This window comes from Pithys albifrons, chromosome 19 (genome assembly GCF_047495875.1).
Source record: "Pithys albifrons albifrons isolate INPA30051 chromosome 19, PitAlb_v1, whole genome shotgun sequence".
NCBI classification, from domain to species: Eukaryota; Metazoa; Chordata; class Aves; order Passeriformes; family Thamnophilidae; genus Pithys; species Pithys albifrons.
The window spans coordinates 11940197-11955011 of NC_092476.1; positions in this window are offsets into that span (position 1 = coordinate 11940197).

Consider the following 14815-nt stretch of genomic DNA (forward strand, 5'->3'; position numbering starts at 1 on the left):
GTTCATGACTGTAAGGATCCAAAGCAGGATGATGTCACTGCCTCCTATAATAACTGAAAATGGAGACAAAAAGTGCTACAGTCTCAGGAAGTGTGTTGTGGAGTGAATCCTGGTGTCCAGGGTTCATCCTTCCTCTTCCTTGAATGCTTTCAGACTTTGCCATACTCCTTTTCATTTTTAGAAGGAAGTCTAAAGGAGGAGGAGACAGTGGCTATTTTTTTACTGCCAGTACCCAGCCATGAGGAGAAGTGTTGTTTTTCTGTGGCATGGAGGACAGAGAACTGACTAGGGATAAAAGCAGAAGGGACAGATGAGAGGAAAGCTGCACAAACATGAAGCATGCCAGGGCTGGGGAAGAGGAACGTTGAGGGGCAGAGCAGCTCTCTGAGCACTGAGGTGGGACTGAGCAACGCAGTAGCTTCTCTGGGATGTCCACGCCTCTCTGCCAGCTCAGCCACTGTTGGTGACACTTTGGCATCACTCCTGCTTTTTGCCAGCCCCCACTGAGGGCATCTCTCCACAGGTCACTTCTCTGTAACTCTGCAGGGATTCTGGCTACACAGTGTTGACCTGGATCTTCACTGGAGTCAAGAAGTTATTCCCACCCCAACTGCTGCTAGAATGGGCCCTCACCCTGCCATGCTCAGACCTCTGAAAACTCCTGACCCAGGAAAAGTCTGTCCTTTTCCAGTTTTCCTGCCCTCAGGGTGCAGAAGTTCCCAAAGCAGAGCTCCAGGGCACATACACTCCTTGTCCTGGAGGTTCAGCCTGGCTCCGAGCCCCATTGCTCAGCATATCTTGTGTATATGAAGCAACTCCTTTGCATAAAGATAGGGAGTTTATTAGGAGACACTGGAGCTTAGGAGCTGTCAGGAGTGGAAGTCAATTCTGACTCTGACATGCAAAGAGCCTTTTATAGGCTGGAATGGGCACAGGACCCCAGCAAGTGCCTCTCCCTTGGCGCTCTGCTTACCCCTTCCCAGGCACCACTGAAGCCTGATACTTGGACTTCCTCCGGTGTGAGTTGGGTCCTCATCCCTTGCCATGAGAGATAATGCCACAATCTATGGAATCTCTGGAGCTGATCTCATTTAAACACACCCTTAGGCAGGCTGTGCTCCCCCAGGCTCTTCTTCTCCCCATTAACCCCTATCTCCCTTCCAGGGAGGTAACACAAGCCTCCTGAGTCTGGCTGGCTGTGGGGAACCACGGGACACTGACCCTCTGGCCTCTCTTCTCTGTGACATCAGGACTGCAGGAGCAGCAACTCATCTCCTGGGACTCCTGTCAGCCTGGGGCTGAGGGCTTTCCCAGTGCTTTCTCTGCTCTATGGTCTCCTAGAGCTCCAAGGAGGCACATATTTATGGCACTTGTCTGCCATATCTTCTCCTCAGCCCCTCAGTCACTCTCACCATACACAATATTTGGTTTTCCATGACTTGTCTCTATCAGAGAGGGGTTTTGCACCTCTTAGGTGTCTTAGGCTACTCATTCTTTTCAGTTACACAGTATCCTTGCCCAACGCTGATGTCTCTTCCTTTCTGTCCTCTTTCTTGCTACCCTAGTTCAGAAAAATTAACTAGTGATTTTTTATGAATTTTGTGGTCACGAGATTCCTTTCCTGACTTGTGTCCAGGCCTCCTCCCAGAGAATACCTGGGATTGGTTTGTTTCACCAGAAGTATCAGCCATGCCTTTCAGTGGTGAATCACACCCAGGGGATGGAACTCTCTCAGGCCCAGAGTCCCCAGCTCAGTTTTCCCTCCAGATCCAGCTGCCCAGGCCTGAGCCAGCTTCTGGCTGCTGCAGATGGTCTGTCACCTCTTCCCACACGATGAGAGTGGAAGCAGGGTTCAGGCGTGTCATAGAATCACAGAATCATAAAATCAATTGAGTTGGAAAAGCCCTCTGAGATCATCAAGTCCAACCCTTGAGCCAACTCCAGTCCCTTTACCAGATCATGGCACTCGGAATTTTTTTTCTGATCTCCAGCTTCAATTTCCCCTGGCAGAGCTTGAGCCCATCGTGCCCCCTTGTCCTATTGCTGAGTGCCTGGGAGAAGAGACCAACCCCCACCTGGCCAGAACTTCCCTTCAGGCAGTTCCAGACAGTGCTGAGGTCACCTCTGAGCCTCCTCTTCTCCAGGCTGAACACCCCCAGCTCCCTCAGCCTCTCCCCACAGCACTTGTGCTCCAGTCCCTTCTCCAGCCTGGTTGCTCCTGGACTTGGAGCTTTTGAGAATGTGGGAGAATGCCCCCAAAGAAAGAGACTTCACTAGTTTTCTGTGTTGTTTCAAGGGTAGTTGCCTCCTACCACTGTTCAAAGCTTCAGCTGGAGTTGCAGGACCCCTGCCCCAGGCAGTCTGGCTGTCCCTCCCAGAGGGCTGTGGTTGATGTTCCAGGCACATGCCATCTCTCACCCTAACTACTGAAAACACACTTCTCTCTGGGGTGATTTCTGCATGGGTGCAGTGTCCCAAGGGAGCCTGGGGTCAGAAGTCAGTGTGTGCCATCCAGCCCTGAACCCTGGGCAGCCTTTGTTGAACAGTGGAGAGACCTTCAGCCAAAAGCTTCTGCCAAAACTGCAACCAGACTCCTGTGCACGCTGCTCCTCGGGGACAGGGCCCTCCAAGCACTGCGCCGTGGGCGGTGGGAGACTCCAGCAGAGCTGCAGACACGTCACTGGGAATCTCACTCATTTGTAGCTCATTCCAGTTGCACAGCTGTCTCCTTTAAACAAAGTTTACTCAATGTTACTTAATGCTTCAGTCAGGCCTGTGCCAGCAGGATGTTCAGCTGCAGCGTGTGTGACTGCTACCCACCAAGTCACTTGGGGGATGCTGAACCCACAGGGCTTGGGCGTGGAGCTGCTTTGGAGCTGGATTGAGCCGTTGGGACTTGGCCCAGCTCTCCCACCACTCACTTACCCCAGGGACAGGGTTAGCCAACCAAGTTGTCCTGGGCTTTCCACAGAAACTCATCCTCACTCCATCCTTGCCCTTCTTTGTTTCGGTCCTGCTTGAATCCCTCAGCTCTTCCTTGCTGGCCAAAACTGGCAAGTCTGGGAGCTGCATGGAGGGTGTGAGAGGGGAGCAAGAGGGTACAGTGCTGTCCTGGACCCCATTGCAGTGGCTGTGGGTCCTGAGTGCTCAGGTGAGCCTTGCTGTGTCCCATGGCAGCTCCCAGTGTCGGGGCACTGGGGTCTGCCCTGACCCCACTTTGGTCCATGGCACAAGGGGGTATCAGGAAGGGGCTGTGGCTCAAAGTCTTGCTAGATCCAGAGAAAGAAATCACCATGGGCTGTGCCTCAGTTTTCCCACTTGCAAAGGAAAAGGAGTTATCTGAAAAATTCAAGAAAAACCTGCTGGGTGCCCACATCATCTGGGATGAACATGAGCCCTTCTCCTGAGGTCCCAAGGGGCTCCCCAGTGCTGCTGAAGCTTCCCAGGTGTTCAGGAGGTGGGGCTTTAGGACATATTCCTGTAGGAGCCTTTCAACATTTTCAGATAGTCTGTTGATAAGCCTTTTTGAACATTGAGCTCTGGATCAGACTGTGCTGGGATTGCCTCTCTCTGACCCAGGGGTGGTGGGAGTGCTGCAGAGCACAGCCAGCAGATTTATGGCCCTGCTGTGCAGACCAACTCCAATGTCCTGGGAGAACAGGTACATCCTGAAGAAAGGCAGGCCTGTCTCTGCCATCTGGTCCTTCATCTTCAAGGCAAGCAGAGGGAATTTTCCAAAACTCATGCTGCAGCACTGTCCAGGGACAAGGGGCATTGTCCATAGGGCCATCCCACTGTGCTATCCCTGGGGAACAATGGGATCCACGCTCTGTTAGTGGCACCTGCTCCCCCTCTGCAGTGAATCCATGGGGATGTGGTTAGAGTGGCATCTGCAGGGAGCCTGATGCTGCTCCCTCTTTGCCAGGGCTTTCAGCCCCATGAGAGCAGGGCTGGGCTGGGCACATGGGACTGGGGAGAGGTGTGGGAAGGCAAAACCCCCAGGCTGCCCACAGACAAAGGGTACAAGAGACCACCAAAGGATCGATTCTGCAAATGCACATGAGGGAAAGGAAGGCAGCCTAGTCTGAAGGGCAGGGATGCTCAGCTGGGATGCTCAGTGGTGCTGGGAGCAGTGGCAGAACCAGGGGGACATTTCTGTCCTGTGTGGGAGGTGGGACTCGGAAGTCCTGGAAGTGCTGATGTCCTCAGCCCCCTGGCAGCTGACAGTGGCACCTCAGTGCTGCAGAATATGCTGGGCTAAGCAGGGGACAGGCTGGGAGGGGACAGGCCCTGGTGCAGCCAGGCTGGGCTGGTGATGGATGCAGGAGCACCAGAGTGGGGTTCTTTGGTAGAGGGTGCTGCCATTTTGCTGCTCACTTCCTCCTTTGTGCCATTTTTCATGGGATCTATCAGGGGTGGCAGCACCTTTGCCAGTGAGAGGTCCAGGCACGTGTGTCACTGTGCAGTTGAATATGTGAGTGTGCCTGCTGATAAACATACAGATGTGGATGTGAGGGGAAATGTAAATATATACAATAATTTTCCACAATTAAGAGATGTTTTACAGCAGAAAATTTCCATTTTAGGCTTAGGAAGATCAATTTTATAAATAAAAAATTTAAATAAACATTAACATGGCTACATCAACACACACACACACACATACACTCTCACAAGTGCACTTTAAATAGGCTCCCACACTGTAATTTTAAATAGTACAAAACAAATGAATTCTCCAAATATTGTTTAAACTGGCTCAGGGGGTTATGATGTAATTTCTGTAGTAATCATAAACTTGTTTTCCTGTAATAAATATGATTGCTTTTCCCATTAACAGTTTATTAGGCCTTTTGGTCTGTGTGAGCCCAGCCCTGTGCTGTGGCTGGTTTTGGTTGCTGTGGGCTGCACTGGGACTCCATCCTCGTGCTGCTCTCAATGGGCACTCCTGGATTTGCTCATCCTTTTCCTCCTGGGAAATAAGGGCCGGCGCCTGGCTCCAGAGCAGGATGGCAGCGCTGCAGCCTGCTGGGGAACTGTGCCCAGGGGCTGCCAGCTCTAACCCTGCCTTCAGTGGAGCAGGATTGGGCCCCAGGGCTGCTGGAGGGAGCCAGAGACTGTCCCAGTGCAGGGCTGAGGAGGGCATGGCAGTGCTGTGGTGGAGAGGGAGGGCAGCTCATGCTCTGTGCCCCCAGCAAGTGCCCTCCCAGAGCGGGTGAGGAGGAGCCCAGCCCAGCCCAGGTTGTGTCACATCCCTGCGCTGAGGCAAAGCTGTCCCAGCTGTGCTGCCCCAGCTGAGCTGTGTGTGAGCATCCCTTGGCTCAGGGGGACACTGACATCTCCACTAGCAGGAGCCTGTGCTGGAGAGGGAGGTGAAACCCCTTCCCAGTGACAGAAAAAGTCAAGCAGAAAAAGAGTAGGTTCAGATTAGATATTAGAAAGAAAATCTTGAGGGTGGGCAGGCCCTGGCACAGGTTGCCCAGAGAAGCTGTGGCTGCCCCATCCCTGGAAGTGTCCAAGGTCAGGTTGGACAGGGCTTGGAGCAACCTGGGCTGGTGAAAGGTGTCCTGTCCATGGCAGGGCATTGAAATGAGGTGATCTTTAAGTTCCATTCCAACCCCAAACATTCCATGGTTCTATGACAGGGAGGTGGTCCAAGGTTCCTGCACATGGCAAAGTTTGAGCCCCACTCCTGTGTTTCCTGCTGGGGCAGCACCTGAGTCCCTGCACTGCCTGGAGCCAGGAATGACCATGACACTGAGCTGGGGGCACCCAAGAGCCCCAGGGAAAGTTCTGGACCGGGACACACCACACTCCATGGGATCTTTTGCCCCATCCCTGGAAGTGTTCAAGGCCAGGCTGGACAGGACTCCAAGCAATCTGGAAGATGTTTGGAGGGGTTGGAATGAGATGATCTTTGAAGTCCCTTCCAACCTAAACCATTCTGTGATGATTCTAAAATCTCTGAGCAGGCAGAGGGTCCCAGTGTCCCTTTGCAGCCCTGAGGGCCAAGTCCCACAGCTCTGCCTTCTGCCCACGTGCACAGCCCTGTAGGAAATGCCACCAGAACGTGCCAGCTCTGCCCCTGGAGCTCTGCTCACTCACACTTACCAGCACCAGGACACAGTGTCTCTGAATGACTTAGAATAATATTTGGAAAAATCCATCTTAAGTATATTAGTCCACTAAGACTTAAATTCTTCACAAGGGCCTTAATTCCAAGGGTGCTGGTGCATTCCTGTGCCAAGGATTTTGCAAGGCAGTGACACAGAGGAGGCCAGGGTTGTTCCACACCCCATCTTGCTGCCTCCAAAATGGTTAACAAATGTCTTAGTGCTGGAAATCTGTTCCTGCTTAGCTGGGAAGCAGTGGGGTTCTGAACCCTGCTTTGTAGCACCCTGCTGGCAGCTTTTGTCATTCCCAGGCTTGGCATATTATTGGAACTATTAAATGATGTTGCATTGCCTCATTGTACTTAGATTTTAAACATATTTGTAAGGCTTTGAAAAAAAAAACCCAAACTTGTTCTCATTATTAAAGCAATGTACCAAATACCTTCTAGTAATTAATGTGTCCCAGAAGTGGTCTGCTCACCAAGAGCAGGCTGGGGAGCAATAAACCAGCAAAAGGGAAGGAAAAAAATAGCCTGGATGTTACAGGGATGTAGAGCCAGGAGGAATGAGAAGTGGGAAAGAACGGGATGATGCAGCTGAACTCCCTGTGAGCTTCTGTTCACAGGCACAGCCCACCCGCCTGGAGGGCATTGCCTCCCACCCCAGAGCCAGGGCAGGGGGCACAGAGCCAGCCCAGAGGGAGGGCATGGGATGAATGGGTTGTGCCTTCTGCAACCATCCCTGACAGTGCTGGGAGAGCCTTTGGCATGCAGGGCTTGGCAGTGAGGGGTGTCAGGAGCCCAGAGGCTCCCTGCAGGCACTGGGGAAGGAGGAGCAGCCCGAGGAAACTCAGCACTCTGCTGCCTTTGCTTCTCAGCCCCCTTGGCCAAAGAGCTGCCTGGACAGTGGGGAGTTTCTCCAGTTCTTCAGGCTACCAGGCTGAATAAATCAGGAGACTCTCAACCTGCCTGCCCACCTGCACATCTTTCTATGGAGATGGAGATAGACAAACTTGTGTTTGGAAAATCCCCCTCAGCCAAGTCATTTTACCAATCCTCCACTGCCACTACTTTAACCAGACTGGCCACAAAACACTTCTGTAGACATTTTTCCAGGGTTGGGCTGATTCCTTGGCATACCTAAACTTATACCAGCTGCCAAGTGTTTCCATCCATCTAGTCAGAGCAGGCCCCCAAATACAGAGTTCCCAGCCTGCTGCCAGCAGTCCAAGGGGCTCCTGCAGTGAGTCTGGGGGAGTCCCAGTGTGTCCCAGCTCCAGGCTCCCTCTCCAGGGAGGGATGAGCTGTGCTGGAGGAGGAATAGCAGGAGTCACAGCTTGCTGTTCACTTGCAGTGCCCTACAGCCTCTGTGCCAGCATCCCCAGGCTACAGAGCTGCAAAGGCACCAACAGGCCATCCCCAGCCACCAGCCTCCCTCCCTTCAGCAGCAGAGCTGATGACCAGGGATGGGACTGACAGCACCAACCTGAGCCAAGGATATATTAGGTCAATCCTCGAGAAGCTGGGAAAGTAACAAAAAGCAAAACAAACCAAAACAACAACAGCACAACAAAATGCCAGGGAGAAAGTAAAATAGCTGTGATGCTGTTGTGATGTCTGTGCATGAGTATTTTTGCAGCAAAGGAATGCAGATGCATTTTTGCTGGGTTACAGCACAGCTCTCGACAGACCAGCAATGATACACTGTAAACAGACCATGCTAAAACACAGAGATCTCTCTAGATCTTTCTGTTGTATTTTCTCTAAATAGTTATTTTGTAATAGGCATTTTATTTGCTTTGCAGAGTCCCTAAATAGTATGAGCTCGAGTTCAGGAACATGCATGTTCTGGCACTTATTTTACAGAGCTCTTTATTCAGCAAGTGTGGCCACAAATGACATCTCCCCATGGCTGCCCCTGCCCACCATGGCCTGTTCCTGCTCTGAGCTGGGGTCCTTGATCCCCAGCAGGGGCTGAGCAGGGCCCCAGAGCAGCCCCTCCCCACAAAACGCCCTCCCCTCACCCATGGGGGAAGGCAGAGGCTGAGTGTGCCTCTCTGTGCTGTAGAACCAGCAAAGCTTATTCAGGTAGATGTTCCTCCTCCTGTGAACAGGAAAGGGACATGGAGAACAGGGAAAGTGGGCACATATGAGACCAAACCCTTCTGAATTGTTTCACAGCTCATTAGGGTGCCTGAGGATGTAGAGCCAAGTTCTGTGCTCTCCTGCCCCAGAGGTGATGCCCCACTGCCCTACGTGCCCAGAGAAGGCAGGCAAGTGAATTTCCCTCTGGAATATGCTACAGGAATTTGAGCTTTTCGGGTATCTGATTTGTACTCAAATGAAGGTGATTTGGTTCCAGAGAGACTGGATCATCCCTTAGAGTGTTGTACTGGCAAATGTAACATTCCAGAGGGAGCAGTTGCAGGTGAAGGTGAACAGGACACCCAGTGCAGAGGAGCTGCAGCAGCTCTGCTTTCTCCCTCTGAGCTCTCAGCCCCCAGGGAGTGGGACCAGGATGTGGCCATGGGAAGGGGAGGACAGCCCTGAAGATTGGAGAATGAGACAACTACTTACCTGCTTCTCCATGCTGGCTGTAGGATGTCATGCCAGAGGAATTTTTAGTGGGGGGATCAGATCTGGTCAGCACTATCTGTCCCTTGGCTGGAGATGGGAATGAGGCAGAGGGAGACCCTGTGCCAGTGTTGATGCTTCCAGCATATTGGAGGATTCTTGGAGGTTTGGACACCATCCAAGGTCCCCGACCTGTCTTGGGGTACAGGAAAGACCACCCTGTGCTGAGCATCACAACAAGAAGAAGGAATTTTTCATGTCTTCCCAATATTACTTTTTTGGTGAGGAATACAGTTTAAAAACTACCTTCTTTGAGGCCTTTAAATCTATTTCTCAGTGGTTGCTCTTCGATATTCCCTTCCCCCTCCAAATCTCCATGTCACCGACAGGAATTCCTTTATGGTTTGTAGAAAACAAATTGGAAACAAACTATAAAATATTTTGCTTTTGTGATACAAGGGGAAAGGCAAAAGAAAGTTTAATGTAATTTTCTATAGTGGCCTCACTTATGGTGCCAAGTTCTGCCCGTTCTGCAGAAGGCAGCTCATGTCCCCACGCAGTGTGGCTGCAGAGGCAGCCCCTTGGGCTGGGTGAGGCTGTTTGGGTTGGGACATCACGCCATGTCACTGCATGCCAAAGCAGAGCTTGCCATTGTGGTTACCAGCTCCAAATGGGAATGGGAAGAATAGCCAAACTTTTCAGAGGCATTGTAAATTGTCTTTCCACAAACCAACTTCCAGGAATAACAGCATGCTTTTCTAAACGCCGCTTGTTTGCTCTCTGCACCCTTCCAGCCCTCCCCCTTCTCTGCTCTGCTTTTGATTCTTTTGAGTCATTCAAGTGATGAAAACTTAGGGAATAGCTTGGTGACTTTCACAGACATTTGTGATTTTTCCTCCTGAACTGCCAAAGTAAAAGTTGGCCCAGAGCAGCCAAGGCACTTCCAGTGGGATTTGAGGATGGTAAATCAGAGAGAGGCAACAGCACAGTGAAATCTTGGTTAGGAATTACAATGCCATTTCCCCCTTGCAACGAACGGAAAGACAGAAATAACTTCAGGAAAGACTTTCCTGCCTCCACAAAGCCAGTTGGAATCTGTAGCAAACCCAGAGCCTTTCTCCCCTTCCCTGCTCACACACTCCGCAGTTGGCTCATTAGTGAGTCCCTGACACGAGATCTCAGCACTTTATCTGATACAAGAAGAGCAGCAGCTGCTGGACAGGCCTTAGAGGAACAGCCCACCTAAGTCGTGTAAAAACTGGGACTCTGGGGGGGCAGGATCATGAGAACTTGGGTTCTGAATCATTCCTGGAGCTGTTCCTGTGCAGGCCACACTCACACTCAGGCTGTTTGCAGCCCTGGCTCCCAGAGGCTCGTGGCTGAAGGCTGTGGTCAGCAGCAGCTCAGCCTTGAACTGCTCCCAGGATGCTGCCAGCCAGCCCAGCCCACGGACAGAACTTCTCCAGGGAGCTCCTCTACCTCCCTCCCTACAACAGTGGCTGGACAAGGGTCTCCTGGTGGTGTGTGCCTCATTGTATGGGATTTACCTGGAAAAATGACTCATTAGTCACTGCAGTCATAGGAGATATTCTAGAGCAACACTGGACCCCGACACCAGTGTGTGGTGTGGGGCAGGAGGTGGAGTCTGTGGCTGAAGGACTGAGGCTTCTCCTGACTCCACCATCTGCTGAAAGGAACCTGAACAGGAAAGAGGTTTGGGTCTGTCTGGAAGAGATGAGCAAGTCACGATGTTGAAAAGAGGAGTTTCATTTTGTAGAGAAGTAATTGGTGGGATTCTTCAAAGAAACATTAAGATCTTATACTTTTCAATTACTTTAAATAATGGGTTTGCCATCAAAAGAGATCATGCTGGAAAACTCTGTGCTGATTTAAAAAGTGACAAAAGGCTAAAAAGCATCAGAGGAACATCACCTCCCAGAAGGTCAGGGAGGAAGAGTCTGTCACCCCAGGTAGGACTCAGACAATCCAAATGTGAGGGGTCATGACTCTAGAATATAAACACAGAAGGGGATAAACTTTGAGGGAGAGAGCTCTTGGCACTTCAGGACATGGTGCCACAGGGCAACCTAATCATGAACATGAAAGGGGCAAAGGTGTTTTCCAGTCATCAAAGCAGGGAAATACCAGAAAACATTCCAAAGGGTAGAAATATTGACAGAAAGAAAACCAGCGCCACAAAGCAGGGACTGGGCCTGAAGTGAGTGTTGGGTGGGCATCATATCCCATCAAGCCTAGCACAGGGGAGATGCTGTGATTCAGGCAAAATGGAGCCCAGTTCTGGGGCTGGCCTGGCACCGACTAAACAGGCCACACCAGCTGTGGTCACCTTGGACAATCCCCATGGGGTGTCCCATGGGCAGAGTTAACAGTGACCAGCAGTCACTTTGCCATGACACAAACACCCAGCAGCCCAGTGCTGTGGGTCCAGGGGGACTGGGTCAGGTTCTCTCCTGAAGTCAGACCCTGACTGGACTGTCCTCAATTAACCACATTTCAGGGAGTTCATGGGTAGGGTAATGCTCCCAGGAGCAAGGCTTTCCTGGAACCAGACCCAGTCTGGGAGAACAGTGATGACTAAAAGGCCAGTAGGAAGCACGAGAAAGATCTCAGAAAGGAGTTCTTGTAGGTGTGATTTTGAGCCATTTTTTGAAACTCAGAAAGCAAGAAACTTCCGTAGTTTTAGGGAAGGTTCTCTTGCACTCATGGCTCTTCGGGCAAGGACAGAGTGTGGGAGGAGAAGCCCAGCCTGGGGGTGGCTGGAGCAGTGTGGGGTGGTGGGTGAGGAGTGTCTGTGCCTCTCCCACACAGACACCCCCAGCCATGTGCAGTCATGTTGTTCTCCCTTTGCTGAACAAGGCAACACATTGCCTGGGGCCTGGGACTGGCAACTTCCTCTTCTCTGGGGGATTGTCCTGCCTGACAATCCAGTCCTATGCATGTTTCCATCTCTATACCCACTGGTATAACATCAGGTCCTGGGAATGCTCCCCCCTCCTGCACTCTTTAAGGGGGTATCGATGTTTCCATTTAATGTGGGGGGGTTTGCCCTCACTAAAGAATTTTACAAATTGCTTGTTTATTGTGTCAATCTCCGCCTTTGTGAGTAGAAGAGGGAGCATCTGGAGAGCATCATGAACTCTTGGCATGAATGTTCCTGGGAGGCTGTGCTCTCCCCAGCATGAGAGCAGCAGCTCATCCCCACTCCCCAAATCCCCATGACATCCTCAGATGGGCTCTGAGCACATGGTTCTGCTCCCAGCTGTGTGAGAGGCAATGCCAGGGTGCAGGATAACCACTCTGGCTCTGCTAATGGACAGTCATTTCCCCTGTTCTGGACCACATCCCCCTTGTGAAGTCACCTGCCTACAGAGGAATGTTTCCTGATGTTTCAGTCTCCAGGAATCAGCCTGGCTGATGCAGGAGATAAAGACCTGTCTCTTCATGTGTGTCAAAGCAAGGCCAGGCTGTTGTGCCCAGCAGCAGCTTCACCTCTACGTCAGGATTTTCCATCACAATAGAGTTTCATTGGGGAAAAAATGAACTAGTTTATTAATCAAGAAGAAAATGTCACCCAGGAATGTACCAGTTTGAGTTAAAATCTTATCTGAGAAGGTCAGTGGTGCTTGGGAGGGAATGTCTCCTGGAGGCAGAGGCAGACCACCCATCACCTACAGGTCGGGTCACAGCTGGGAGGGGTGGACAGCAAAGTGGAGACCCGTCTCTGGTTCCCTGTGATCCAGGAGGGCACAGCACTCATTACATCCCCAGGATGAGCACATGCCTTTCCTGTCCTTCTGGAGCTGCTCAGTTGTGCATAGGTAATTAATATTCATTAAGTGAAAGGGAAAGTTGGATTGCAATCTGCTTGTTAAGGTACTGACCTCGGCTCAAGTTCAAGTGATTATTCCTTTATTTATGCTGTGGAAAGCTGCAGTGGGACAGGCTGTACAAACCCTCTACCCTAGAGCTCAGCTGGGGTCTGGGACACTTCCAGCAAAGTCCCCCCTTTGCCAGCACTGGAGAAGACCTTGGTCCTCCTTCCCACAGCCCAGCTGGTTCTATGCCATGGCAGTACATTTGGGAATGTCTTTGGTTTTTCACGGAAATTGCTTGAGTTGTTCGTTTGATCCTGGTGTGGGGTGGGAACATTTCCCGAGGCTTTTAGCGGTTTTATTGGAATGGTGAGGACCCTCCTGCCCAGCCCTTGCAGGCAGGGCAGGGCAGGGCAGGGCAGGGCAGGGCAGTCTGCTGCCAAGGAGAAGGAGCAGCTCAGTGCTGCTCAGAGACCTCAGCACATCGTGTGATGTTTGCACCAAGCAATGCCCCAGACTGGCAGCAATGCCCCAGACTGGCAGCAATGCCCCAGACTGGCAGCAATGCCTGACACTCTGTGCAGAGGCTCATCCCTCCCCTCTGAGCTCTGCTTGCAGCTTGGGAGCTCAGCTGGGGCCAGGTGGCTGGCACTGCATCCAGTCATGGTGGCTGGGTCACCTGGGTTGGCAGGTAAATCACAGAGCCATGGAATGTTTTGGGTTGGAAGAGACCTTGAACATCATCTGGTTCCACCCCTGCCATGGGCAGGGACACCTTCCACTTGCCCAGGTTGCTCCAAGCCTCATCCAACCTGACCTTGGACACTCCCGGGGATGGGGCAGCCACAGCTCCTCTGGGCACCCTGTGCCAGGGCCTGCCCACCCTCACAGGAAAGAATTTCTTCCTAGTATCTCATCTAAACCTACTCTCTGTCAGTTTGAAGCCATTCCCTCCTGTCCTGTCACTCCAGGCTCTTGGAAATAGTCTCTCTCCTTGTTCTTGACCCTTCAGGTCCTGAAAGGCCACAATTAGGTCTCCCCTAAGCTTCTCTTCTCCAGGCTGAATAATCTCAAATCTCCCAGCCTTTTCTCATAGGAGAGGGGCTAGATGTCCACAGAAGGATCCCAAGGGCTTCTTTCTCTGTCCTGATGCTCAATGTGTGTCAGGGGAGGGGTGGTCAGTCCTTTTGTTCCCTTGCTGACAGACAGCAGAGCCTGCAGAAGACCAAGTGCCACAGGGGGCACAGCTGCCTTCTCCATGGGGGATGGGAAATAGAAGCTGTGACCTTCTCCAGTCTTTGTGGGAAGTCTGGGGGCTCTCTACCCCTGTCAGGGGTGCTGTGTGGTTGTCACTCAGGCAGAGCAGAGGTTGGCACCAAGTGGGGGCCTCTAAACCCATCGATACATTCAGCAGTGCCGTGTGCTGGCTGACTCCACAGCCATGCTGGATGGAGATGCATAACCTGAGAGCCAGTCTGGCCTTTGGCCCAACTCAGACTGGCAGCACTGGTTTGGCAGGGAGTGAACTGCAAAGCCCACATGCTCATTTCTGTGCCCCACACTGGCAGCAGGGGTGACTTACCACAGGCAGAGCCTGGCAGGCACCAACAGCAGAAGAACACCCTCTCTGAGATGCTGCTCCAGGTTGAAGTGATCCAGTTGCAGGTGTTTCATGGCTCGGTGCCCCCCCCAGTTTGTAACCAGTGTCAGGTAGAGAGCAGGATGGAGAGCTCAGGCTCAGCTCCCTCTGGGCACACAGAGGTTTCGAGGTGAGGAACCCAAGGAACACTCCAGAACGTGCTCTGGGGTGAGTTGGGCACCATTCCCCCAGGCACGAGGATGTGCACAAGCAGAGACAGCCTGTGCCCTGCCAGGAGAGCTGGTCACACTTTTCTGCCAATTCAACTCAATGGAAACTTTCCACAGCCTAAATTTGTTTAGAAAAAACATTGAAATGAAACATTCTGCTGATGTCAAGATATTTGGCTTTTACATTAGCTGGTGAAACGGTCTGATTTTTTTGTTTTGACTTTTTGTTTCTGTATCCTACTGACTTTATTATTCCAGTATACCTCATAAAATAAGAAGTAAAATAAAAAAAATTCAAACTGAATTATTTCAATTGGCTCTAGTGCCATTTTTCAAGTTACTCATGACTGGCCAGTTGAAAATTTTTGTTTTCATTCTGATTAGAGACAAAATCAAGCCTCCAAATGGCAGAATTTTCTCTGGACTGGAATTATGACCCTGCAGCTCAAGCTGCAAGTGTGTGCTTGGGAGCCTGGTGTCACTGCTGCAG